The 23917-nt window shown below is 44.2% G+C and overlaps 22 non-coding genes across 22 annotated transcripts; 12 read left to right on the top strand and 10 right to left on the bottom strand.

The window, feature by feature from the left end:
• The first annotated feature begins 2948 nt into the window (after positions 1–2948).
• On the top strand, positions 2949–3089 carry LOC132137226 (U4 spliceosomal RNA). The gene has a single exon (XR_009431861.1). It is a non-coding gene; the product is annotated as a U4 spliceosomal RNA (small nuclear RNA).
• Positions 3090–12215: 9126 nt separating this feature from the next.
• On the top strand, positions 12216–12356 carry LOC132137071 (U4 spliceosomal RNA). The gene has a single exon (XR_009431710.1). It is a non-coding gene; the product is annotated as a U4 spliceosomal RNA (small nuclear RNA).
• A 174-nt stretch (positions 12357–12530) lies between these two features.
• trnas-gcu (transfer RNA serine (anticodon GCU)) lies at positions 12531–12612 on the bottom strand. Its single transcript has one exon. It is a non-coding gene; the product is annotated as a tRNA-Ser (tRNA).
• Positions 12613–13362: 750 nt separating this feature from the next.
• On the top strand, positions 13363–13503 carry LOC132137027 (U4 spliceosomal RNA). The gene has a single exon (XR_009431666.1). It is a non-coding gene; the product is annotated as a U4 spliceosomal RNA (small nuclear RNA).
• Positions 13504–13677: 174 nt separating this feature from the next.
• Positions 13678–13759, bottom strand: trnan-guu (transfer RNA asparagine (anticodon GUU)). Its single transcript has one exon. It is a non-coding gene; the product is annotated as a tRNA-Asn (tRNA).
• A 750-nt stretch (positions 13760–14509) lies between these two features.
• Positions 14510–14650, top strand: LOC132137097 (U4 spliceosomal RNA). The gene has a single exon (XR_009431735.1). It is a non-coding gene; the product is annotated as a U4 spliceosomal RNA (small nuclear RNA).
• A 174-nt stretch (positions 14651–14824) lies between these two features.
• On the bottom strand, positions 14825–14906 carry trnas-gcu (transfer RNA serine (anticodon GCU)). Its single transcript has one exon. It is a non-coding gene; the product is annotated as a tRNA-Ser (tRNA).
• Positions 14907–15650: 744 nt separating this feature from the next.
• LOC132137137 (U4 spliceosomal RNA) lies at positions 15651–15791 on the top strand. Its single transcript, XR_009431773.1, has one exon. It is a non-coding gene; the product is annotated as a U4 spliceosomal RNA (small nuclear RNA).
• Positions 15792–15965: 174 nt separating this feature from the next.
• Positions 15966–16047, bottom strand: trnas-gcu (transfer RNA serine (anticodon GCU)). Its single transcript has one exon. It is a non-coding gene; the product is annotated as a tRNA-Ser (tRNA).
• A 752-nt stretch (positions 16048–16799) lies between these two features.
• Positions 16800–16940, top strand: LOC132137180 (U4 spliceosomal RNA). Its single transcript, XR_009431817.1, has one exon. It is a non-coding gene; the product is annotated as a U4 spliceosomal RNA (small nuclear RNA).
• A 174-nt stretch (positions 16941–17114) lies between these two features.
• Positions 17115–17196, bottom strand: trnas-gcu (transfer RNA serine (anticodon GCU)). Its single transcript has one exon. It is a non-coding gene; the product is annotated as a tRNA-Ser (tRNA).
• A 758-nt stretch (positions 17197–17954) lies between these two features.
• LOC132137170 (U4 spliceosomal RNA) lies at positions 17955–18095 on the top strand. Its single transcript, XR_009431807.1, has one exon. It is a non-coding gene; the product is annotated as a U4 spliceosomal RNA (small nuclear RNA).
• A 174-nt stretch (positions 18096–18269) lies between these two features.
• On the bottom strand, positions 18270–18351 carry trnas-gcu (transfer RNA serine (anticodon GCU)). The gene has a single exon. It is a non-coding gene; the product is annotated as a tRNA-Ser (tRNA).
• A 744-nt stretch (positions 18352–19095) lies between these two features.
• On the top strand, positions 19096–19236 carry LOC132137138 (U4 spliceosomal RNA). The gene has a single exon (XR_009431774.1). It is a non-coding gene; the product is annotated as a U4 spliceosomal RNA (small nuclear RNA).
• A 174-nt stretch (positions 19237–19410) lies between these two features.
• Positions 19411–19492, bottom strand: trnas-gcu (transfer RNA serine (anticodon GCU)). The gene has a single exon. It is a non-coding gene; the product is annotated as a tRNA-Ser (tRNA).
• A 752-nt stretch (positions 19493–20244) lies between these two features.
• Positions 20245–20385, top strand: LOC132137181 (U4 spliceosomal RNA). Its single transcript, XR_009431818.1, has one exon. It is a non-coding gene; the product is annotated as a U4 spliceosomal RNA (small nuclear RNA).
• Positions 20386–20559: 174 nt separating this feature from the next.
• On the bottom strand, positions 20560–20641 carry trnas-gcu (transfer RNA serine (anticodon GCU)). Its single transcript has one exon. It is a non-coding gene; the product is annotated as a tRNA-Ser (tRNA).
• Positions 20642–21399: 758 nt separating this feature from the next.
• On the top strand, positions 21400–21540 carry LOC132137172 (U4 spliceosomal RNA). Its single transcript, XR_009431809.1, has one exon. It is a non-coding gene; the product is annotated as a U4 spliceosomal RNA (small nuclear RNA).
• Positions 21541–21714: 174 nt separating this feature from the next.
• On the bottom strand, positions 21715–21796 carry trnas-gcu (transfer RNA serine (anticodon GCU)). Its single transcript has one exon. It is a non-coding gene; the product is annotated as a tRNA-Ser (tRNA).
• A 750-nt stretch (positions 21797–22546) lies between these two features.
• LOC132137028 (U4 spliceosomal RNA) lies at positions 22547–22687 on the top strand. Its single transcript, XR_009431667.1, has one exon. It is a non-coding gene; the product is annotated as a U4 spliceosomal RNA (small nuclear RNA).
• A 174-nt stretch (positions 22688–22861) lies between these two features.
• trnas-gcu (transfer RNA serine (anticodon GCU)) lies at positions 22862–22943 on the bottom strand. The gene has a single exon. It is a non-coding gene; the product is annotated as a tRNA-Ser (tRNA).
• Positions 22944–23676: 733 nt separating this feature from the next.
• On the top strand, positions 23677–23817 carry LOC132137131 (U4 spliceosomal RNA). Its single transcript, XR_009431768.1, has one exon. It is a non-coding gene; the product is annotated as a U4 spliceosomal RNA (small nuclear RNA).
• The last annotated feature ends 100 nt before the right edge of the window (positions 23818–23917 follow it).

The following is a 23917-nucleotide window of genomic DNA, read 5'->3' on the forward strand; positions in this document are numbered from 1 at the left end:
TAATTTTAACAAGTGCAGTTTCTGTGCTATGGTGGGGCCTAAAACCTGACTGAAATTCTTCATACAGATCATTTTTATGCAGGAAGGTGCTCAATTGAGCAGACACAACTTTTTCTAAAATTTTAGACATAAATGGAAGATTTGAAATAGGCCTATAATTTGCCAGTACACTAGGATCTAGTTTTGGTTTCTTAATAAGAGGCTTGATAACCGCCAGCTTGAATGGTTTTGGGACGTGACCTAAAGATAACGACGAGTTAATGATATTGAGAAGCGGTTCTTCGGCTACAGGTAACAGCTCTTTTAGTAATTTAGTGGGTACAGGATCTAATAAACATGTTGTTGGTTTAGATACAGTGATAAGTTTATTTAGCTCTTCCTGTCCTATATTTGTAAAGCACTGCAGTTTATCTTTGGGTGCGATGGATGAAACTGAAGTGTTAGATGCTGTAGAATCTACATTCGCTATTGTATTTCTAATGTTATCTATTTTATCAGTGAAGAAATTCATAAAGTCATTACTATTTAACGTTGGTGGAATATTTGAATCAGGTGGCGTCTGGTAATTTGTTAATTTAGCCACTGTGCTAAATAAAAACCTTGGATTGTTTTGGTTATTTTCAATGAGGTTGTGGATATGCTCTGCCCTAGCAGTTTTTAGAGCCTGTCTATACCTGGACATACTGTTTTTCCATGCAATTTTAAAAACTTCCTAGTTAGTTTTTCTCCATTTGCGTTCAAGACTACGAGTTACTTTCTTGAGAGAGTGAGTATTACTGTTATACCATGGCACAGTACGTTTTTCTCTTACCTTTTTCAATTTGATGGGGGCAACAGCTTTTAATGTATTAGAGAAAATAGTGCCCATGTTGTCAGTAATTTCGTCTAATTCATGTGTATTTTTGGGTACACATAGCAGTTGAGATAGATCAGGCAGGTTATTTGCGAATCTGTCTTTGGTGGCTGGAACAATAGTTCTGCCCAGACGGTAACACTGAGACATATAGTTAATATCAGTTATACGCAGCATGCACGATACAAGGAAATGGTCTGTAATATCATCACATTGGGGTACAATATCTATAGCAGTAAGATCGATTCCATGCGATATAATTAGATCTAGTGTATGATTAAAACGATGAGTGGGCCCGGTGACATTTTGCTTGACTCCAAAGGAGTTTATTAGGTCAGTAAACGCAAGTCCTAATGTATCATTTGCATTATCAACGTGAATATTAAAATCTCCCATGATTAGCGCCTTATCAACTGTAACTAGAAGGTCTGAGAGGAAATCTGCAAATTCTTTTAGGAATTCTGTATACGGCCGTGGTGGTCTATACACAGTAGCCAGAGCAAGAGATACATTAGATTTCTTTTGCATGTCTGACAGTGTAACATTTAGCAGAAGTATTTCAAAAGAGTTAAACCTGTATCCTGTTTTCTGGGTAACATTGAGAATATCACTATATATTGTTGCAACACCTCCTCCACGACCAGTCTGACGGGGCTCATGCTTATAACAGTAGTTTGGTGGAGTAGACTCATTTAGACCAAAATAATCATTTGGTTTTAGCCAGGTTTCAGTCAAGCAGAGTACATCAAAACTATTTTCTGTGATCATTTCATTTACAATAACTGCTTTGGGTGTGAGTGATCTAATATTTATGAGCCCAAACTTTAAAAATTGTTTTTGTTCATTTACTTTACATTTTTCTGGTTTAATTACGATATGATTTTTTTTAGATCCTACATTATATTTTGACCTCACTATTCGGGGAACAGACACAGTCTTAATAGTTTTTACAGCACAAGTACTTTTATCATTTAAGTGGGTGGAACAAAACTCGCCGATACCTGGGCAGTGGTCCTGACACGACGATCGTCGCCGCGGGCGTCGTGCTGCGAACCGTCTCGATCAGGCTGCTGAAGTCCCTCTTCAGCGTCTCCGTCTGCCGCAGCGTGGTGTCGTTAACCCCGGCGTTAAGCACGACCGCTCTGGGGCTCTCGTCGACCTTCAGGATCGCGGGTATCTGCGCAGAAACATCGAGAACACGAGCACCAGGCAAACAATGAGTGTGCACTTTACCTTCGGCTAATGTAGCACTTACGTGTCGGACGATGGAGTCTCCGATGATCACAGCGTCGCGTCCTGTCTCGCGGAGGGGAGCGAAGCAGTTCCGGATGGAGATGTCGAAGGCAGGAGGGGGAGAAGTCGTCGCCCGGGACCCGGCTCGCGTCCTCCGCTGTGGATGCACCCAGGGTCCGTGGTGTCCCGGCGTCGCAGTGAAGGACATCTGGGAAGATCGCGTCCTGGGTGCACCGGGCCTGTGCAGAGAAACACACAGAGTAGACGTGGTGGGACTGTTAGCAGATCGCTGTATACTTACCCCGGACTTGTGAGCGTCAGCCCGGGATGATTCCAGCGCGGTTCTCCGCTCTCTCAGCTGGGCCTGCCTCACCTCCAGGTCGCGAATCTGCTTTCCCACGGCCTCGAGCTCAAGTTGCACAGAGTGGAGACATTCATCCGCCATTAAAGCAAGTAACAGTGAGTACAGCAGTGGTAATGTGTGTGAATAGAGTATTAGCAATGTTGGCGCAGTTAGCTGCAACCACGCCGCTGATGCTACCGGGCTAAAAGCTAATAGCGGACCCGGGAGATCAAAATAAAACTAGTGATAGCGAGGCGCTCTGATTGTTTTTGTTGTAGAATACAATAGAGGATATATTCACACGTTATATAAACGGAAACGATGATGTATAAAATTGATTTTTGAGTTAAAAATAGTCAATGAAAAGAATATAGTGACGGAGCTCAAACGCAGTACAGCCGCCAACAACAAACAGGAAGTCACATTTTTTGCATTATTGACACTGTTTTCCTAATGAATGTTGTTCAGTTGCTTTGACGCAATGTATTTTGTTTAAAGCGCTATATAAATAAAGGTGACATTCTTTCGCAGAGGCAATATTGTAGCCTATGAGGCTCATCCGAGGCGCGATCATTGCTGGTTGAAAACTTTACCCAATACCCCGCCAGGATGACTTGAAATAGAGTCAGCCTTGGCAATTTTTGCCAGCTTCTTTTGAAGCTTATCGTGTTGTTGAAGAATAGGTCTCGTGTCCTTAATGCATTGCGTGCTTCCATTATTTAACACACCTGATTCGGATCATCGACCGTTTTGAATCGCACTGCATGAGGTGAACGTGTCACATAAGGAAAGTGCACAAAATGTGCAGAGCAGATGAACAATCACAGCAAGGACCGACGAAGATGGGATTCGAACCCACGCGTGCAGAGCATTAAAGAGGTGTGTGCTTGCAAGCACGATGTCAGACACTGTAATATGCTCTGGTCCCCTCCCTGCTTACCGTGGTGATGGATTCATAGCAGATTGTCATCACTCAATGGCTGGATGTCTAAGTGGTGCCCACAGAATAACATAGGTTTCATAGACAATTGGACGAGCTTTTGGGGCAGACCTGACCTGTTTAAAAGAGATGGTCTTCATCCCTCCTGGGGTGGCGCCACTCTTCTCTCTAGAAATATGGCAAATAGTCTTAGTGTTTATACTTGACTAACTGGGGCCCAGGTCAGGAAGCAGACAGTCTGGCTAAACCGACCGTCTGCTAGCTGCCTCCCGTCACAGAGGTCAGTTAATTCTCAGCACATAGAGACTTTTTCACCTAGATATCACACTATAGAGACTGTGTCTGTTCCCCGAACTAGAAAATACAAAAAACGTCCAAACCAAGTTAAGATTAACAATTTAATTGAGGTTCAACAAATAAAAAACAGAAGCAATATGGATAAACAAATGATAAAGCTTGGCTTATTGAATATCAGATCCCTTTCTCCAAAAACACTTTTTGTAAATAATATGATCACTGATCATAATATAGATGTACTCTGTTTGACAGAAACCTGGCTAAAACCTGATGATTACATTATTTTAAATGAGTCCACCCCCCAAGATTACTGTTATAAACATGAGACACGTCTAAAAGGCAAAGGTGGAGGTGTTGCTTCAATTTATAACAACGTTTTCAGGATTTCTCAGAGGGCAGGCTACAAGTATAACTCGTTTGAAGTAATGGTACTTCATATAACATTATCCAAAGAAACAAATGTTAATGATAAATCCCCTGTTATGTTTGTACTGGCTACTGTATACAGGCCACCAGGGCACCATACAGACTTTATTAAAGAGTTTGGTGATTTTACATCCGAGTTAGTTCTGGCTGCAGATAAAGTCTTAATAGTTGGTGATTTTAATATCCATGTTGATAATGAAAACGATGCATTGGGATCAGCATTTATAGACATTCTGAACTCTATTGGTGTTAGACAACACGTTTCAGGACCTACTCATTGTCGAAATCATACTCTAGATTTAATACTGTCACATGGAATTGATGTTGATGGTGTTGAAATTATTCAGCCAAGTGATGATATCTCAGATCATTATTTAGTTCTTTGCAAAATTCATATAGCCAAAATTGTAAATTCTACTTCTTGTTACAAGTATGGAAGAACCATCACTTCTAACACAAAAGACTGCTTTTTAAGTTATCTTCCTGATGTATCCAAATTCCTTAGCATATCCAAAACCTCAGAACAACTTGATGATGTAACAGAAACTATGGACTCTCTCTTTTCTAGCACTTTAAATAAATTTGCTCCTTTACGCTTAAGGAAGGTTAAGGAAAACAGTTTGACACCATGGTATAATGAGCATACTCGCACCCTAAAGAGAGCAGCCCGAAAAATGGAGCGCAGCTGGAGGAAAACAAAACTAGAGGTATTTCGTATTGCTTGGTGGGAAAGTAACATATCCTACAGAAAAGCATTAAAAACTGCTAGATCCGATTACTTTTCTTCTCTTTTAGAAGAAAACAAACATAACCCCAGGTATTTATTCAATACAGTGGCTAAATTAACGAAAAATAAAGCCTCAACAAGTGTTGACATTTCCCAACACCACAGCAGTAATGACTTTATGAACTACTTTACTTCTAAAATAGATACTATTAGAGATAAAATTGCAACCATTCAGCCGTCAGCTACAGTATCACATCAGACAGTGCACTATAGACCCCCTTAGGAACAGTTCCACTCATTCTCTACCATAGGAGAGGAAGAATTGTATAAACTTGTTAAATCATCTAAACCAACAACATGTATGTTAGACCCTATACCATCTAAGCTCCTGAAAGAGGTGCTTCCAGAAGTCATAGATCCTCTTCTGACTATTATTAATTCCTCATTGTCATTAGGACATGTCCCCAAAACCTTCAAACTGGCTGTTATTAAGCCTCTCATCAAAAAAACACAACTTGACCCTAAAGAACTAGTTAATTATAGACCAATCTCGAATCTCCCTTTTCTGTCCAAGATACTAGAAAAGGTGGTATCCACACAATTATATTCCTTCTTAGAGAAAAATGGTATATGTGAGGATTTCCAGTCAGGATTTAGACCGTATCATAGTACTGAGACTGCTCTCCTTAGAGTTACAAATGATCTGCTCTTATCATCTGATCGTGGGTGTATCTCTCTATTAGTTTTATTGGATCTTAGTGCTGCGTTTGACACAATTGACCACAACATTCTTTTGCATAGACTTGAATACTTTGTTGGCATCAGTGGAAGTGCATTAGCATGGTTTAAATCGTACTTATATGACCGCCATCAGTTCGTAGCAGTGAATGAAGATGTATCCTATCGATCACAAGTGCAGTATGGAGTACCTCTAAGCTCAGTACTAGGGCCGCTACTCTTCACGCTTTATATGTTACCCTTGGGAGATATCATCAGGAAACATGGTGTTAGCTTTCACTGTTATGCTGATGATACTCAGCTCTATATTTCTTCGCAGCCCGGTGAAACACACCAATTTGAAAAACTAATGGATTGCATAGTCGATATAAAAAACTGGATGACGAGTAATTTCTTACTGCTAAATTCTGAAAAAACAGAGGTGTTAATTATAGGACCTAAAAACTCTGCTTGTAATAACCTAGAACACTGTCTAAGACTTGATGGTTGCTCTGTCAATTCTTCATCATCAGTTAGGAACCTAGGTGTGCTACTTGATCGCAATCTTTCCTTAGAAAGCCACATTTCTAGCATTTGTAAAACTGCATTTTTCCATCTCAAAAATATATCTAAATTACGGCCTATGCTCTCAATGTCAAATGCAGAAATGTTAATCCATGCATTTATGACCTCAAGGTTAGATTATTGTAATGCTTTATTGGGTGGTTGTTCTGCACGCTTAGTAAACAAACTACAGCTAGTCCAAAATGCAGCAGCAAGAGTTCTTACTAGAACCAGGAAGTATGACCATATTAGCCCGGTCCTGTCAACACTGCACTGGCTCCCTATCAAGCATCGCATAGATTTTAAAATATTGCTTCTTACTTATAAAGCCCTGAATGGTTTAGCACCTCAGTATTTGAATGAGCTCCTTTTACATTATAATCCTCTACGTCCACTACGTTCTCAAAACTCAGGCAATTTGATAATACCTAGAATATCAAAATCAACTGCAGGCGGCAGATCCTTTTCCTATTTGGCGCCTAAACTCTGGAATAACCTACCTAACATTGTTCAGGAGGCAGACACACTCTTGCAGTTTAAATCTAGATTAAAGACCCATCTCTTTAACCTGGCATACACATAACATACTAATATGCTTTTATTATCCAAATCCGTTAAAGGATTTTTAGGCTGCATTAATTAGGTAAACCGGAACCGGAAACACTTCCCATAACAACCTATGTACTTGCTACATCATTAGAAGAATGGCATCTACGCTAATATTTGTCTGTTTCTCTCTTGTTCCGAGGTCACCGTGGCCACCAGATCCAGTCTGTATCCAGATCAGAGGGTCACTGCAGTCACCCGGATCCAGTACGTATCCAGACCAGATGCTGGATCAGCACCTAGAAAGGACCTCTACATCCCTGAAAGACAGCGGAGACCAGGACAACTAGAGCCCCAGATACAGATCCCCTGTAAAGACCTTGTCTCAGAGGAGCACCAGGACAAGACCACAGGAAACAGATGATTCTTCTGCACAATCTGACTTTGCTGCAGTCTGGAATTGAACTACTGGTTTCGTCTGGTCAGAGGAGAACTGGCCCCCCAACTGAGCCTGGTTTCTCCCAAGGTTTTTTTCTCCATTCTGTCACCGATGGAGTTTCGGTTCCTTGCCGCTGTCGCCTCTGGCTTGCTTAGTTGGGGACACTTCATCTACAGCGATATCGTTGACTTGATTGCAAATAAATGCACAGACACTATTTAACTGAACAGAGATGACATAACTGAATCCAATGATGAACTGCCTTTAATTCAAACTTCAATTCAATTCAATTCAAGTTTATTTGTATAGCGCTTTTTACAATACAAATCGTTACAAAGCAACTTTACAGAAAATTATGTTTCTACAATATTTAGTAGTAGCTAGTAGTTTGTGCACGTTTGACAGGATTTTAGAAAAATAAAAATAATAATAATAATAATACAAGACGTAGTCAGCTAGATGATGAACTATCAATATTATTAATTAATAGTAATTATAGGATGCAGTCACACATGTAGCAATAATTGTTAGTTCTGTTTGTTGATTCAAGGTTAGCATCATCTGGGGTCCTCTGAGGGTCATCTCTTCTCAGGTGTTCTGGATCCAGACTGGAGCTTGTGTAAATCCTAGTTACCACGGGATGTAAATCCCGTGGCAAAACATAGAAACAAAATAGAGACATCATTAGCATAGCTGCTGATCCAACAAAGTAAAATTAGTTTAACCCAAGCTAAAGAATAAAAATGCAGATGCAACTACACTCACAATTTAAGAGATACATTATTCGAATGCTTGGCGAAAGAGATGCGTTTTTAATCTAGATTTAAACAGAGAGAGTGTGTCTGAACCCCGAACATTATCAGGAAGGCTATTCCAGAGTTTGGGAGCCAAATGTGAAAAAGCTCTACCTCCTTTAGTGGACTTTGCTATCCTAGGAACTACCAAAAGTCCAGCGTTTTGTGACCTTAGGGTGCGTGATGGGTTGTAGCGTGGTAGAAGGCTAGTTAGGTACGCAGGAGCTAAACCATTTAGGGCCTTATAGGTAAGTAATGATAATTTGTAACTGATACGGAACTTAATAGGTAGCCAGTGCAGAGACTGTAAAATTGGGGTAATATGATCATATTTTCTTGACCTGGTAAGGACTCTAGCTGCTGCATTTTGGACTACCTGTAGCTTGTTTATTGACGAAGCAGGACAACCACCTAGAAGTCCATTACAATAGTCCAGTCTAGAGGTCATGAAAGCATGAACTAGCTTTTCTGCATCAGAAACAGATAACATGTTTCGTAGCTTGGCAATGTTTCTAAGATGGAAGAATGCGGTTTTTGTAACATTGGAAATATGATTTTCAAAAGACAAATTGCTGTCCAATATAACACCCAGATTTCTGACTGTAGAGGAAGTAACAGTACATCCGTCTAGTTGCAGATTGTAATCTACAAGATTCTGTGTGGTGTTTTTTGGTCCAATAATTAATATCTCTGTCTTATCCGAATTTAATTGGAGAAAATTATTTGTCATCCAATCTTTTACATTTTTAACACACTCTGTTAGCTTAGATAATTGGGAAGTTTCATCTGGTCTCGTTGAAATATATAGTTGAGTATCATCAGCATAACAGTGGAAGCTAATTCCGTATTTTCTAATAATATTACCAAGGGGCAACATGTATATTGAAAATAGAAGGGGACCTAGGACGGATCCTTGTGGCACTCCATATTTTACTGATGATAAATGAGATGACACCCCATTTAAGTAAACAAAATGGTAGCGATCGGACAGGTAGGATCTAAACCATCTTAGAGCCTGCCCTTGAATACCTGTATAGTTTTGTAATCGATCTATGAGTATGTCATGATCTATGGTGTCGAACGCAGCACTAAGATCAAGTAAGACTAGAAATGAGATGCAGCCTTGATCTGACGCAAGAAGCAGGTCATTTGTAATTTTAACAAGTGCAGTTTCTGTGCTATGGTGGGGCCTAAAACCTGACTGAAATTCTTCATACAGATCATTTTTATGCAGGAAGGTGCTCAATTGAGCAGACACAACTTTTTCTAAAATTTTAGACATAAATGGAAGATTTGAAATAGGCCTATAATTTGCCAGTACACTAGGATCTAGTTTTGGTTTCTTAATAAGAGGCTTGCTAACCGCCAGCTTGAATGGTTTTGGGACGTGACCTAAAGATAACGACGAGTTAATGATATTGAGAAGCGGTTCTTCGGCTACAGGTAACAGCTCTTTTAGTAATTTAGTGGGTACAGGATCTAATAAACATGTTGTTGGTTTAGATACAGTGATAAGTTTATTTAGCTCTTCCTGTCCTATATTTGTAAAGCACTGCAGTTTATCTTTGGGTGCGATGGATGAAACTGAAGTGTTAGATGCTGTAGAATCTACATTCGCTATTGTATTTCTAATGTTATCTATTTTATCAGTGAAGAAATTCATAAAGTCATTACTATTTAACGTTGGTGGAATATTTGAATCAGGTGGCGTCTGGTAATTTGTTAATTTAGCCACTGTGCTAAATAAAAACCTTGGATTGTTTTGGTTATTTTCAATGAGTTTGTGGATATGCTCTGCCCTAGCAGTTTTTAGAGCCTGTCTATACCTGGACATACTGTTTTTCCATGCAATTTTAAAAACTTCCAAGTTAGTTTTTCTCCATTTGCGTTCAAGACTACGAGTTACTTTCTTGAGAGAGTGAGTATTACTGTTATACCATGGCACAGTACGTTTTTCTCTTACCTTTTTCAATTTGATGGGGGCAACAGCTTTTAATGTATTAGAGAAAATAGTGCCCATGTTGTCAGTAATTTCATCTAATTCATGTGTATTTTTGGGTACACATAGCAGTTGAGATAGATCAGGCAGGTTATTTGCGAATCTGTCTTTGGTGGCTGGAACAATAGTTCTGCCCAGACGGTAACGCTGAGACATATAGTTAATATCAGTTATACGCAGCATGCACGATACAAGGAAATGGTCTGTAATATCATCACATTGGGGTACAATATCTATAGCAGTAAGATCGATTCCATGCGATATAATTAGATCTAGTGTATGATTAAAATGATGAGTGGGCCCGGTGACATTTTGCTTGACTCCAAAGGAGTTTATTAGGTCAGTAAACGCAAGTCCTAATGTATCATTTGCATTATCAACGTGAATATTAAAATCTCCCATGATTAGCGCCTTATCAACTGTAACTAGAAGGTCTGAGAGGAAATCTGCAAATTCTTTTAGGAATTCTGTATACGGCCGTGGTGGTCTATACACAGTAGCCAGAGCAAGAGATACATTAGATTTCTTTTGCATGTCTGACAGTGTAACATTTAGCAGAAGTATTTCAAAAGAGTTAAACCTGTATCCTGTTTTCTGGGTAACATTGAGAATATCACTATATATTGTTGCAACACCTCCTCCACGACCAGTCTGACGGGGCTCATGCTTATAACAGTAGTTTGGTGGAGTAGACTCATTTAGACCAAAATAATCATTTGGTTTTAGCCAGGTTTCAGTCAAGCAGAGTACATCAAAACTATTTTCTGTGATCATTTCATTTACAATAACTGCTTTGGGTGTGAGTGATCTAATATTTATGAGCCCAAACTTTAAAAATTGTTTTTGTTCATTTACTTTACATTTTTCTGGTTTAATTACGATAAGATTTTTTTTAGATCCTACATTATATTTTGACCTCACTATTCGGGGAACAGACACAGTCTTAATAGTTTTTACAGCACAAGTACTTTTATCATTTAAGTGGGTGGAACAAAACTCATCATAATAGTTATTAGAGAATTGTCTTACTAGTCACATGGAGCGAAGTGTCCTGGAGATGTTGTCAGAGAGCAGCTCCGCTCCGATTCTGCTGGGGTGTAATCCATCAGCTAGAAACAGCCTAGGACGCTCCCAGAAAAGATTCCAGTTATTAACAAATAGCAGTTTCTGTTCTTTACACCATGACAACAGCCATTCATTTAAAGCAAAAAGTCTACTGAACCTTTCGTGTCCTCGTCGATACGTGGGCAGTGGTCCTGACACGACGATCGTCGCCGCGGGCGTCGTGCTGTGAACCGTCTCGATCAGGCTGCTGAAGTCCCTCTTCAGCATCTCCGTCTGCCGCAGCGTGGTGTCGTTAACCCCGGCGTTAAGCACGACCGCTCTGGGGCTCTCGTCGACCTTCAGGATCGCGGGTATCTGCGCAGAGACATCGAGAACACGAGCACCAGGCAAACAATGAGTGTGCACTTTACCTTCGGCTAACGTAGCACTTACGTGTCGGACGATGGAGTCTCCGATGATCACAGCGTCGCGTCCTGTCTCGCGGAGGGGAGCGAAGCGGTTCTGGATGGAGATGTCGAAGGCAGGAGGGGGAGAAGTCGTCGCCCGGGACCCGGCTCGCGTCCTCCGCTGTGGATGCACCCAGGGTCCGTGGTGTCCCGGCGTCGCAGTGAAGGACATCTGGGAAGATCGCGTCCTGGGTGCACCGGGCCTGTGCAGAGAAACACACGGAGTAGACGTGGTGGGACTGTTAGCAGATCGCTGTATACTTACCCCGGACTTGTGAGCGTCAGCCCGGGATGATTGCAGCGCGGTTCTCCGCTCTCTCAGCTGGGCCTGCCTCACCTCCAGGTTGCGAATCTGCTTTCCCACGGCCTCGAGCTCGAGCTGCACAGAGTGGAGACATTCATCCGCCATTAAAGCAAGTAACAGTGAGTACAGCAGTGGTAATGTGTGTGAATAGAGTATTAGCAATGTTAGCGCAGTTAGCTGCAACCACGCCGCTGATGCTAACGGGCTAAAAGCTAATAGCGGACCCGGGAGATCAAAATAAAACTAGTGATAGCGAGGCGCTCTGATTGTTTTTGTTGTAGCATACAATAGAGGATATATTCACACGTTATATAAACGGAAACGATGATGTATAAAATTGATTTTTGAGTTAAAAATAGTCAATGAAAAGAATATAGTGACGGAGCTCAAACGCAGTACAGCCGCCAACAACAAACAGGAAGTCACATTTTTTGCATTATTGACACTGTTTTCCTAATGAATGTTGTTCAGTTGCTTTGACGCAATGTATTTTGTTTAAAGCGCTATATAAATAAAGGTGACATTCTTTGGCAGAGGCAATATTGTAGCCTATGAGGCTCATCCGAGGCGCGATCATTGCTGGTTGAAAACTTTACCCAATACCCCGCCAGGATGACTTGAAATAGAGTCAGCCTTGGCAATTTTTGCCAGCTTCTTTTGAAGTTTATCGTGTTGTTGAAGAATAGGTCTCGTGTCCTTAATGCATTGCGTGCTTCCATTATTTAACACACCTGATTCAGATCATCGACCGTTTTGAATCGCACTGCATGAGGTGAACGTGTCACATAAGGAAAGTGCACAAAATGTGCAGAGCAGATGAACAATCACAGCAAGGACCGACGAGGATGGGATTTGAACCCACGCGTGCAGAGCACAATGGATTAGCAGTCCATCGCCTTAACCACTCGGCCACCTCATCACTCGTGTGAGGGCCCGACTGACCTCTGGCCTGCGGTGGTTTTCCTGAAGAACCTTTTAGCACTGTGATGTTGAAGCTCACCCTTGGCACCAAAGTATAGTTCATTTTTGTACATGTACGCTGAGATATGCGTACAGTTGAACACGTAGAATTTCAAAGCATATTCCATTTGTTTGCGCATTCGAATGCAGGAGGTTAAACACGTGCGCTCTCGAAAGTTTAAACTTTGTCCAGCACCTGTTGCATTTTTCATCGTTTATGACTGATGTTCTTTGTACTCTTAAAAGCTGAGCTTGCTCCTATCTCATGACCCCCCTCAGACAAGCGCTTGTCATTGTGGCCCTCTGTCGTTCTGGTCTCCGTTGCCGTTTTGAGAGAACACCTGAGTCTAGCAAAAGGTAGCACATTTGACACAGGACCTCCCTCAGAACTTGTTTGCAGTGTCTTTGCACTCGTCACTGTATCCTACCCAACCCCCCAGGGGCCTCGTCAAACAGAATCTATCCTGACCCAGACCACGAGCTTTACGACTCCACCCCTTTGTTGCCAAGATACCCATAACTCTCTTCCCCCAGGGGTTCGGGAAAGCAACACACACTCCTCTTTAAGTAAAGAGAGAGCAGCGAATAAGGCTTCTCGTACATACTGCCTACTGGTTTTCGTAGACACACCACGCAGTTTGGAGCTATTTACCAGCCTGTCGTTCCACGTCCACATGGCTCCAGGTGAAAGGTCGCGACCCTTGCCACCATTCTTTCGCAGAGGCAATATTGTAGCCTATGAGGCTCATCCGAGGCGCGATCATTGCTGGTTGAAAACTTTACCCAATACCCCGCCAGGATGACTTGAAATAGAGTCAGCCTTGGCAATTTTTGCCTTCTTCTTTTGAAGCTTATCGTGTTGTTGAAGAATAGGTCTCGTGTCCTTAATGCATTGCGTGCTTCTATTATTTAACACACCTGATTCGGATCATCGACCGTTATGAATCGCACTGCATGAGGTGAACGTGTCACATAAGGAAAGTGCACCAAATGTGCAGAGCATATAAACAATCACAGGAAGGAACGACGAGGATGGGATTCGAACCCACGCGTGCAGAGCACAATGGATTAACAGTCCATCGCCTTAACCACTCGGCCACCTCATCACTCGTGTGAGGGCCCGACTGACCTCTGGGCTGCGGTGGTTTTCCTGAAGAACCTTTTAGCACTGTGATGTTGAAGCTCACCCTTGGCACCAAAGTATAGTTCATTTTTGTACATGTACGCTGAGATATGCGTACAGTTGAACACGTAGAATTTCAAAGCATATTCCATTTGTTTGCGCATTCGAATGCAGGAGGTTAAACACGTGCGCTCTCGAAAGTTTAAACTTTGTCCAGCACCTGTTGCATTTTTCATCGTTTATGACTGATGTTCTTTGTACTCTTAAAAGCTGAGCTTGCTCCTATCTCATGACCCCCCTCAGACAAGCGCTTGTCATTGTGGCCCTCTGTCGTTCTGGTCTCCGTTGCCGTTTTGAGAGAACACCTGAGTCTAGCAAAAGGTAGCACATTTGACACAGGACCTCCCTCAGAACTTGTTTGCAGTGTCTTTGCACTCGTCACTGTATCCTACCCAACCCCCCAGGGGCCTCGTCAAACAGAATCTATCCTGACCCAGACCACGAGCTTTACGACTCCACCCCTTTGTTGCCAAGATACCCATAACTCTCTTCCCCCAGGGGTTCGGGAAAGCAACACACACTCCTCTTTAAGTAAAGAGAGAGCAGCGAATAAGGCTTCTCGTACATACTGCCTACTGGGTTTCGTAGACAAACCACGCAGTTTGGAGCTATTTACCACCCTGTCGTTCCACGTCCACATGGCTCCAGGTGAAAGGTCGCGACCCTTGCCACCATTCTTTCGCAGAGGCAATATTGTAGCCTATGAGGCTCATCCGAGGCGCGATCATTGCTGGTTGAAAACTTTACCCAATACCCCACCAGGATGACTTGAAATAGAGTCAGCCTTGGCAATTTTTGCCAGCTTCTTTTGAAGCTTATCGTGTTGTTGAAGAATAGGTCTCGTGTCCTTAATGCATTGCGTGCTTCCATTATTTAACACACCTGATTCGGATCATCGACCGTTTTGAATCGCACTGCATGAGGTGAAAGTGTCACATAAGGAAAGTGCACCAAATGTGCAAAGCAGATGAACAATCACAGCAAGGACCGACGAGGATGGGATTCGAACCCACGCATGCAGAGCACAATGGATTAGCAGTCCATCGCCTTAACCAGTCGGCCACCTCGTCACTCATGTGAGTGCCCGACTGACGTCTGGGCTGCGGTGGTTTTCCTGAAGAACCTTTTAGCACTGTGACGTTGAAGCTCACCCTTGAAACCAAAGTATAGTTCATTTTTGTACATGTACGCTGAGATATGCGTACAGTTGAACACGTAGAATCTCAAAGCATATTCCATTTGTTTGCGCATTCGAATGCAGGAGGTTAAACACGTGCGCTCTCGAAAGTTTGAACTTTGCCCAGCACCTGCTGCATTTTTTATCGTTTATGACTGATGTTCTTTGTACTCTTAAAAGCTGAGCTTGCTCCTATCTCATGACCCCCCTCAGACAAGTGCTTGTCATTGTGGCCCTCCGTCTTTCTGGTCTCCGTTGCCGTTTTGAGAGAACACCTGAGTCTAGCAAAAGGTAGCACATTTGACACAGGACCTCCCTCAGAACTTGTTTGCAGTGTCTTTGCACTCGTCACTGTATCCTACCCAACCCCCCAGGGGCCTCGTCAAACAGAATCTATCCTGACCCAGACCACGAGCTTTACGACTCCACCCCTTTGTTGCCAAGATACCCATAACTCTCTTCCCCCAGTGGTTCGAAAAAAGACACACACTCTCCTTTTAAAGTAAAGAGAAAGCAGCGAATAAGGCTTCTCGTACATACTGCCTATCGTAGACACACCACGCAGTTTGGAGCTATTTACCACCCTGTCGTTCCACGTCCACATGGCTCCAGGTGAAAGGTCGCGACCCTTGCCACCATTCTTTCGCAGAGGCAATATTGTAGCCTATGAGGCTCATCCGAAGCGCGATCATTGCTGGTTGAAAACTTTACCCAATACCCCGCCAGGATGACTTGAAATAGAGTCAGCCTTGGCAATTTTTGCCAGCTTCTTTTGAAGCTTATCATGTTGTTGAAGAATAGGTCTCGTGTCATTAATGCATTGCGTGCTTCCATTATTTAACACACATGATTCGGATCATCGACCGTTTTGAATCGCACTGCATGAGGTGAAAGTGTCACATAAGGAAAGTGCACCAAATGTGCAAAGCACATGAACAATCACAGCAAGGACCGACGAGGATGGGATTCGAACCCACGCGTGCAGAGCACAATGGATTAGCAGTCCATCGCCTTAACCACTCGGCCACCTCGTCACTCGTGTGAGGGCCCGACTGACCTCTGGGCTGCGGTGGCTTTCCTGAAGAGTCTTTTAGCACTGTGATGTTGAAGCTCACCCTTGGCACCAAAGTATAGTTCATTTTTGTACATGTACGCTGAGATATGCGTACAGTTGAACACGTAGAATTTCAAAGCATATTCCATTTGTTTGCGCATTCGAATGCAGGAGGTTAAACACGTGCGCTCTAGAAAAAGTTTAAACTTTGTCCAGCACCTGTTGCATTTTTCATCGTTTATGACTGATGTTCTTTGTACTCTTAAAAGCTGAGCTTGCTCCTATCTCATGACCCCCCTCAGACAAGCGCTTGTCATTGTGGCCCTCTGTCGTTCTGGTCTCCGTTGCCGTTTTGAGAGAACACCTGAGTCTAGCAAAAGGTAGCACATTTGACACAGGACCTCCCTCAGAACTTGTTTGCAGTGTCTTTGCACTCGTCACTGTATCCTACCCAACCCCCCAGGGGCCTCGTCAAACAGAATCTATCCTGACCCAGACCACGAGCTTTACGACTCCACCCCTTTGTTGCCAAGATACCCATAACTCTCTTCCCCCAGGGGTTCGGGAAAGCAACACACACTCCTCTTTAAGTAAAGAGAGAGCAGCGAATAAGGCTTCTCGTACATACTGCCTACTGGTTTTCGTAGACACACCACGCAGTTTGGAGCTATTTACCACCCTGTCGTTCCACGTCCACATGGCTCCAGCTGAAAGGTCGCGACCCTTGCAACCATTCTTTCGCAGAGGCAATATTGTAGCCTATGAGGCTCATCCGAGGCGCGATCATTGCTGGTTAACAACTTTACCCAATACCCCGCCAGGATGACTTGAAATAGAGTCAGCCTTGGCAATTTTTGCCTTCTTCTTTTGAAGCTTATCGTGTTGTTGAAGAATAGGTCTCGTGTCCTTAATGCATTGCGTGCTTCCATTATTTAACACACATGATTCGGATCATCGACCGTTATGAATCGCACTGCATGAGGTGAACGTGTCACATAAGGAAAGTGCACCAAATGTGCAGAGCATATGAACAATCACAAGAAGGAACGACGAGGATGGGATTCGAACCCACGCGTGCAGAGCACAATGGATTAGCAGTCCATCGCCTTAACCACTCGGCCACCTCGTCACTCGTGTGAGGGCCCGACTGACCTCTGGGCTGTGGTGGTTTTCCTGAAGAACCTTTTAGCACTGTGATGTTGGAGCTCACCCTTGGCACCAAAGTATAGTTCATTTTTGTACATGTACGCTGAGATATGCGTACAGTTGAACACGTAGAATTTCAAAGCATATTCCATTTGTTTGCGCATTCGAATGCAGGAGGTTAAACACGTGCGCTCTCGAAAGTTTAAAGGCAAAAGCGAAAGGCTTTGTCCAGCACCTGTTGCATTTTTCATCGTTTATGACTGATGTTCTTTGTACTCTTAAAAGCTGAGCTTGCTCCTATCTCATGACCCCCCTCAGACAAGCGCTTGTCATTGTGGCCCTCTGTCGTTCTGGTCTCCGTTGCCGTTTTGAGAGAACACCTGAGTCTAGCAAAAGGTAGCACATTTGACACAGGACCTCCCTCAGAACTTGTTTGCAGTGTCTTTGCACTCGTCACTGTATCCTACCCAACCCCCCAGGGGCCTCGTCAAACAGAATCTATCCTGACCCAGACCACGAGCTTTACGACTCCACCCCTTTGTTGCCAAGATACCCATAACTCTCTTCCCCCAGGGGTTCGGGAAAGCAACACACACTCCTCTTTAAGTAAAGAGAGAGCAGCGAATAAGGCTTCTCGTACATACTGCCTATCGTAGACACACCACGCAGTTTGGAGCTATTTACCACCCTGTCGTTCCACGTCCACATGGCTCCAGGTGAAAGGTCGCGACCCTTGCCACCATTCTTTCGCGGAGGCAATATTGTAGCCTATGAGGCTCATCCGAAGCGCGATCATTGCTGGTTGAAAACTTTACCCAATACCCCGCCAGGATGACTTGAAATAGAGTCAGCCTTGGCAATTTTTGCCAGCTTCTTTTGAAGCTTATCGTGTTGTTGAAGAATAGGTCTCGTGTCATTAATGCATTGCGTGCTTCCATTATTTAACACACCTGATTCGGATCATCGACCGTTTTGAATCGCACTGCATGAGGTGAAAGTGTCACATAAGGAAAGTGCACCAAATGTGCAAAGCAGATGAACAATCACAGAAAGGACCGACGAGGATGGGATTCGAACCCACGCGTGCAGAGCACAATGGATTAGCAGTCCATCGCCTTAACCACTCGGCCACCTCGTCACTCGTGTGAGGGCCCGACTGACCTCTGGGCTGCGGTGGCTTTCCTGAAGAGTCTTTTAGCACTGTGATGTTGAAGCTCACCCTTGGCACCAAAGTATAGTTCATTTTTGTACATGTACGCTGAGATATGCGTACAGTTGAACACGTAGAATTTCAAAGCATATTCCATTTGTTTGCGCATTCGAATGCAGGAGGTTAAACACGTGCGCTCTCGAAAGTTTAAACTTTGTCCAGCACCTGTTGCATTTTTCATCGTTTATGACTGATGTTCTTTGTACTCTTAAAAGCTGAGCTTGCTCCTATCTCATGACCCCCCTCAGACAAGCGCTTGTCATTGTGGCCCTCTGTCGTTCTGGTCTCCGTTGCCGTTTTGAGAGAACACCTGAGTCTAGCAAAAGGTAGCACATTTGACACAGGACCTCCCTCAGAACTTGTTTGCAGTGTCTTTGCACTCGTCACTGTATCCTACCCAAACCCCCAGGGGCCTCGTCAAACAGAATCTATCCTGACCCAGACCACGAGCTTTACGACTCCACCCCTTTGTTGCCAAGATACCCATAACTCTCTTCCCCCAGTGGTTCGAAAAAAGACACACACTCTCCTTTTAAAGTAAAGAGAAAGCAGCGAATAAGGCTTCTCGTACATACTGCCTATCGTAGACACACCACGCAGTTTGGAGCTATTTACCACCCTGTCGTTCCACGTCCACATGGCTCCAGGTGAAAGGTCGCGACCCTTGCCACCATTCTTTCGCAGAGGCAATATTGTAGCCTATGAGGCTCATCCGAAGCGCGATCATTGCTGGTTGAAAACTTTACCCAATACCCCGCCAGGATGACTTGAAATAGAGTCAGCCTTGGCAATTTTTGCCAGCTTCTTTTGAAGCTTATCATGTTGTTGAAGAATAGGTCTCGTGTCATTAATGCATTGCGTGCTTCCATTATTTAACACACATGATTCGGATCATCGACCGTTTTGAATCGCACTGCATGAGGTGAAAGTGTCACATAAGGAAAGTGCACCAAATGTGCAAAGCACATGAACAATCACAGCAAGGACCGACGAGGATGGGATTCGAACCCACGCGTGCAGAGCACAATGGATTAGCAGTCCATCGCCTTAACCACTCGGCCACCTCGTCACTCGTGTGAGGGCCCGACTGACCTCTGGGCTGCGGTGGCTTTCCTGAAGAGTCTTTTAGCACTGTGATGTTGAAGCTCACCCTTGGCACCAAAGTATAGTTCATTTTTGTACATGTACGCTGAGATATGCGTACAGTTGAACACGTAGAATTTCAAAGCATATTCCATTTGTTTGCGCATTCGAATGCAGGAGGTTAAACACGTGCGCTCTAGAAAAAGTTTAAACTTTGTCCAGCACCTGTTGCATTTTTCATCGTTTATGACTGATGTTCTTTGTACTCTTAAAAGCTGAGCTTGCTCCTATCTCATGACCCCCCTCAGACAAGCGCTTGTCATTGTGGCCCTCTGTCGTTCTGGTCTCCGTTGCCGTTTTGAGAGAACACCTGAGTCTAGCAAAAGGTAGCACATTTGACACAGGACCTCCCTCAGAACTTGTTTGCAGTGTCTTTGCACTCGTCACTGTATCCTACCCAACCCCCCAGGGGCCTCGTCAAACAGAATCTATCCTGACCCAGACCACGAGCTTTACGACTCCACCCCTTTGTTGCCAAGATACCCATAACTCTCTTCCCCCAGGGGTTCGGGAAAGCAACACACACTCCTCTTTAAGTAAAGAGAGAGCAGCGAATAAGGCTTCTCGTACATACTGCCTACTGGTTTTCGTAGACACACCACGCAGTTTGGAGCTATTTACCACCCTGTCGTTCCACGTCCACATGGCTCCAGCTGAAAGGTCGCGACCCTTGCAACCATTCTTTCGCAGAGGCAATATTGTAGCCTATGAGGCTCATCCGAGGCGCGATCATTGCTGGTTAACAACTTTACCCAATACCCCGCCAGGATGACTTGAAATAGAGTCAGCCTTGGCAATTTTTGCCTTCTTCTTTTGAAGCTTATCGTGTTGTTGAAGAATAGGTCTCGTGTCCTTAATGCATTGCGTGCTTCCATTATTTAACACACATGATTCGGATCATCGACCGTTATGAATCGCACTGCATGAGGTGAACGTGTCACATAAGGAAAGTGCACCAAATGTGCAGAGCATATGAACAATCACAAGAAGGAACGACGAGGATGGGATTCGAACCCACGCGTGCAGAGCACAATGGATTAGCAGTCCATCGCCTTAACCACTCGGCCACCTCGTCACTCGTGTGAGGGCCCGACTGACCTCTGGGCTGTGGTGGTTTTCCTGAAGAACCTTTTAGCACTGTGATGTTGGAGCTCACCCTTGGCACCAAAGTATAGTTCATTTTTGTACATGTACGCTGAGATATGCGTACAGTTGAACACGTAGAATTTCAAAGCATATTCCATTTGTTTGCGCATTCGAATGCAGGAGGTTAAACACGTGCGCTCTCGAAAGTTTAAAGGCAAAAGCGAAAGGCTTTGTCCAGCACCTGTTGCATTTTTCATCGTTTATGACTGATGTTCTTTGTACTCTTAAAAGCTGAGCTTGCTCCTATCTCATGACCCCCCTCAGACAAGCGCTTGTCATTGTGGCCCTCTGTCGTTCTGGTCTCCGTTGCCGTTTTGAGAGAACACCTGAGTCTAGCAAAAGGTAGCACATTTGACACAGGACCTCCCTCAGAACTTGTTTGCAGTGTCTTTGCACTCGTCACTGTATCCTACCCAACCCCCCAGGGGCCTCGTCAAACAGAATCTATCCTGACCCAGACCACGAGCTTTACGACTCCACCCCTTTGTTGCCAAGATACCCATAACTCTCTTCCCCCAGGGGTTCGGGAAAGCAACACACACTCCTCTTTAAGTAAAGAGAGAGCAGCGAATAAGGCTTCTCGTACATACTGCCTATCGTAGACACACCACGCAGTTTGGAGCTATTTACCACCCTGTCGTTCCACGTCCACATGGCTCCAGGTGAAAGGTCGCGACCCTTGCCACCATTCTTTCGCGGAGGCAATATTGTAGCCTATGAGGCTCATCCGAAGCGCGATCATTGCTGGTTGAAAACTTTACCCAATACCCCGCCAGGATGACTTGAAATAGAGTCAGCCTTGGCAATTTTTGCCAGCTTCTTTTGAAGCTTATCGTGTTGTTGAAGAATAGGTCTCGTGTCATTAATGCATTGCGTGCTTCCATTATTTAACACACCTGATTCGGATCATCGACCGTTTTGAATCGCACTGCATGAGGTGAAAGTGTCACATAAGGAAAGTGCACCAAATGTGCAAAGCAGATGAACAATCACAGAAAGGACCGACGAGGATGGGATTCGAACCCACGCGTGCAGAGCACAATGGATTAGCAGTCCATCGCCTTAACCACTCGGCCACCTCGTCACTCGTGTGAGGGCCCGACTGACCTCTGGGCTGCGGTGGCTTTCCTGAAGAGTCTTTTAGCACTGTGATGTTGAAGCTCACCCTTGGCACCAAAGTATAGTTCATTTTTGTACATGTACGCTGAGATATGCGTACAGTTGAACACGTAGAATTTCAAAGCATATTCCATTTGTTTGCGCATTCGAATGCAGGAGGTTAAACACGTGCGCTCTCGAAAGTTTAAACTTTGTCCAGCACCTGTTGCATTTTTCATCGTTTATGACTGATGTTCTTTGTACTCTTAAAAGCTGAGCTTGCTCCTATCTCATGACCCCCCTCAGACAAGCGCTTGTCATTGTGGCCCTCTGTCGTTCTGGTCTCCGTTGCCGTTTTGAGAGAACACCTGAGTCTAGCAAAAGGTAGCACATTTGACACAGGACCTCCCTCAGAACTTGTTTGCAGTGTCTTTGCACTCGTCACTGTATCCTACCCAAACCCCCAGGGGCCTCGTCAAACAGAATCTATCCTGACCCAGACCACGAGCTTTACGACTCCACCCCTTTGTTGCCAAGATACCCATAACTCTCTTCCCCCAGGGGTTCGGGAAAGCAACACACACTCCTCTTTAAGTAAAGAGAGAGCAGCGAATAAGGCTTCTCGTACATACTGCCTACTGGTTTTCGTAGACACACCACGCAGTTTGGAGCTATTTACCACCCTGTCGTTCCACGTCCACATGGCTCCAGCTGAAAGGTCGCGACCCTTGCAACCATTCTTTCGCAGAGGCAATATTGTAGCCTATGAGGCTCATCCGAGGCGCGATCATTGCTGGTTGAAAACTTTACCCAATACCCCGCCAGGATGACTTGAAATAGAGTCAGCCTTGGCAATTTTTGCCTTCTTCTTTTGAAGCTTATCGTGTTGTTGAAGAATAGGTCTCGTGTCCTTAATGCATTGCGTGCTTCCATTATTTAACACACCTGATTCGGATCATCGACCGTTTTGAATCGCACTGCATGAGGTGAAAGTGTCACATAAGGAAAGTGCACCAAATGTGCAAAGCAGATGAACAATCACAGCAAGGACCGACGAGGATGGGATTCGAACCCACGCGTGCAGAGCACAATGGATTAGCAGTCCATCGCCTTAACCAGTCGGCCACCTCGTCACTCATGTGAGTGCCCGACTGACCTCTGGGCTGCGGTGGTTTTCCTGAAGAACCTTTTAGCACTGTGACGTTGAAGCTCACCCTTGAAACCAAAGTATAGTTCATTTTTGTACATGTACGCTGAGATATGCGTACAGTTGAACACGTAGAATCTCAAAGCATACTCCATTTGTTTGCGCATTCGAATGCAGGAGGTTAAACACGTGCGCTCTCGAAAGTTTGAACTTTGCCCAGCACCTGCTGCATTTTTTATCGTTTATGACTGATGTTCTTTGTACTCTTAAAAGCTGAGCTTGCTCCTATCTCATGACCCCCCTCAGACAAGCGCTTGTCATTGTGGCCCTCTGTCGTTCTGAGAGAACACCTGAGTCTAGCAAAAGTTAGCACATTTGACACAGGACCTCCCTCAGAACTTGTTTGCAGTGTCTTTGCACTCGTCACTGTATCCTACCCAACCCCCCAGGGGCCTCGTCAAACAGAATCTATCCTGACCCAGACCGCGAGCTTTACGACTCCACCCCTTTGTTGCCAAGATACCCATAACTCTCTTCCCCCAGGGGTTCGGGAAAGCAACACACACTCCTCTTTAAGTAAAGAGAGAGCAGCGAATAAGGCTTCTCGTACATACTGCCTACTGGTTTTCATAGACACACCACGCAGTTTGGAGCTATTTACCACCCTGTCGTTCCACGTCCACATGGCTCCAGGTGAAAGGTCGCGACCCATTGCCACCATTCTTTCGCAGAGGCAATATTGTAGCCTATGAGGCTCATCCGAGGCGCGATCATTGCTGGTTGAAAACTTTACCCAATACCCTGCCAGGATGACTTGAAATAGAGTCAGCCTTGGCAATTTTTGCCAGCTTCTTTTGGAGCTTATCGTGTTGTTGAAGAATAGGTCTGGTGTGCTTAATGCATTGCGCGCTTCCATTATTTAACACACCTGATTCGGATCATCGACCGTTTTGAATCGCA

The sequence above is a fragment of the Carassius carassius genome, unplaced genomic scaffold, assembly GCF_963082965.1.
Source record: "Carassius carassius unplaced genomic scaffold, fCarCar2.1 SCAFFOLD_68, whole genome shotgun sequence".
Taxonomy (NCBI): domain Eukaryota; kingdom Metazoa; phylum Chordata; class Actinopteri; order Cypriniformes; family Cyprinidae; genus Carassius; species Carassius carassius.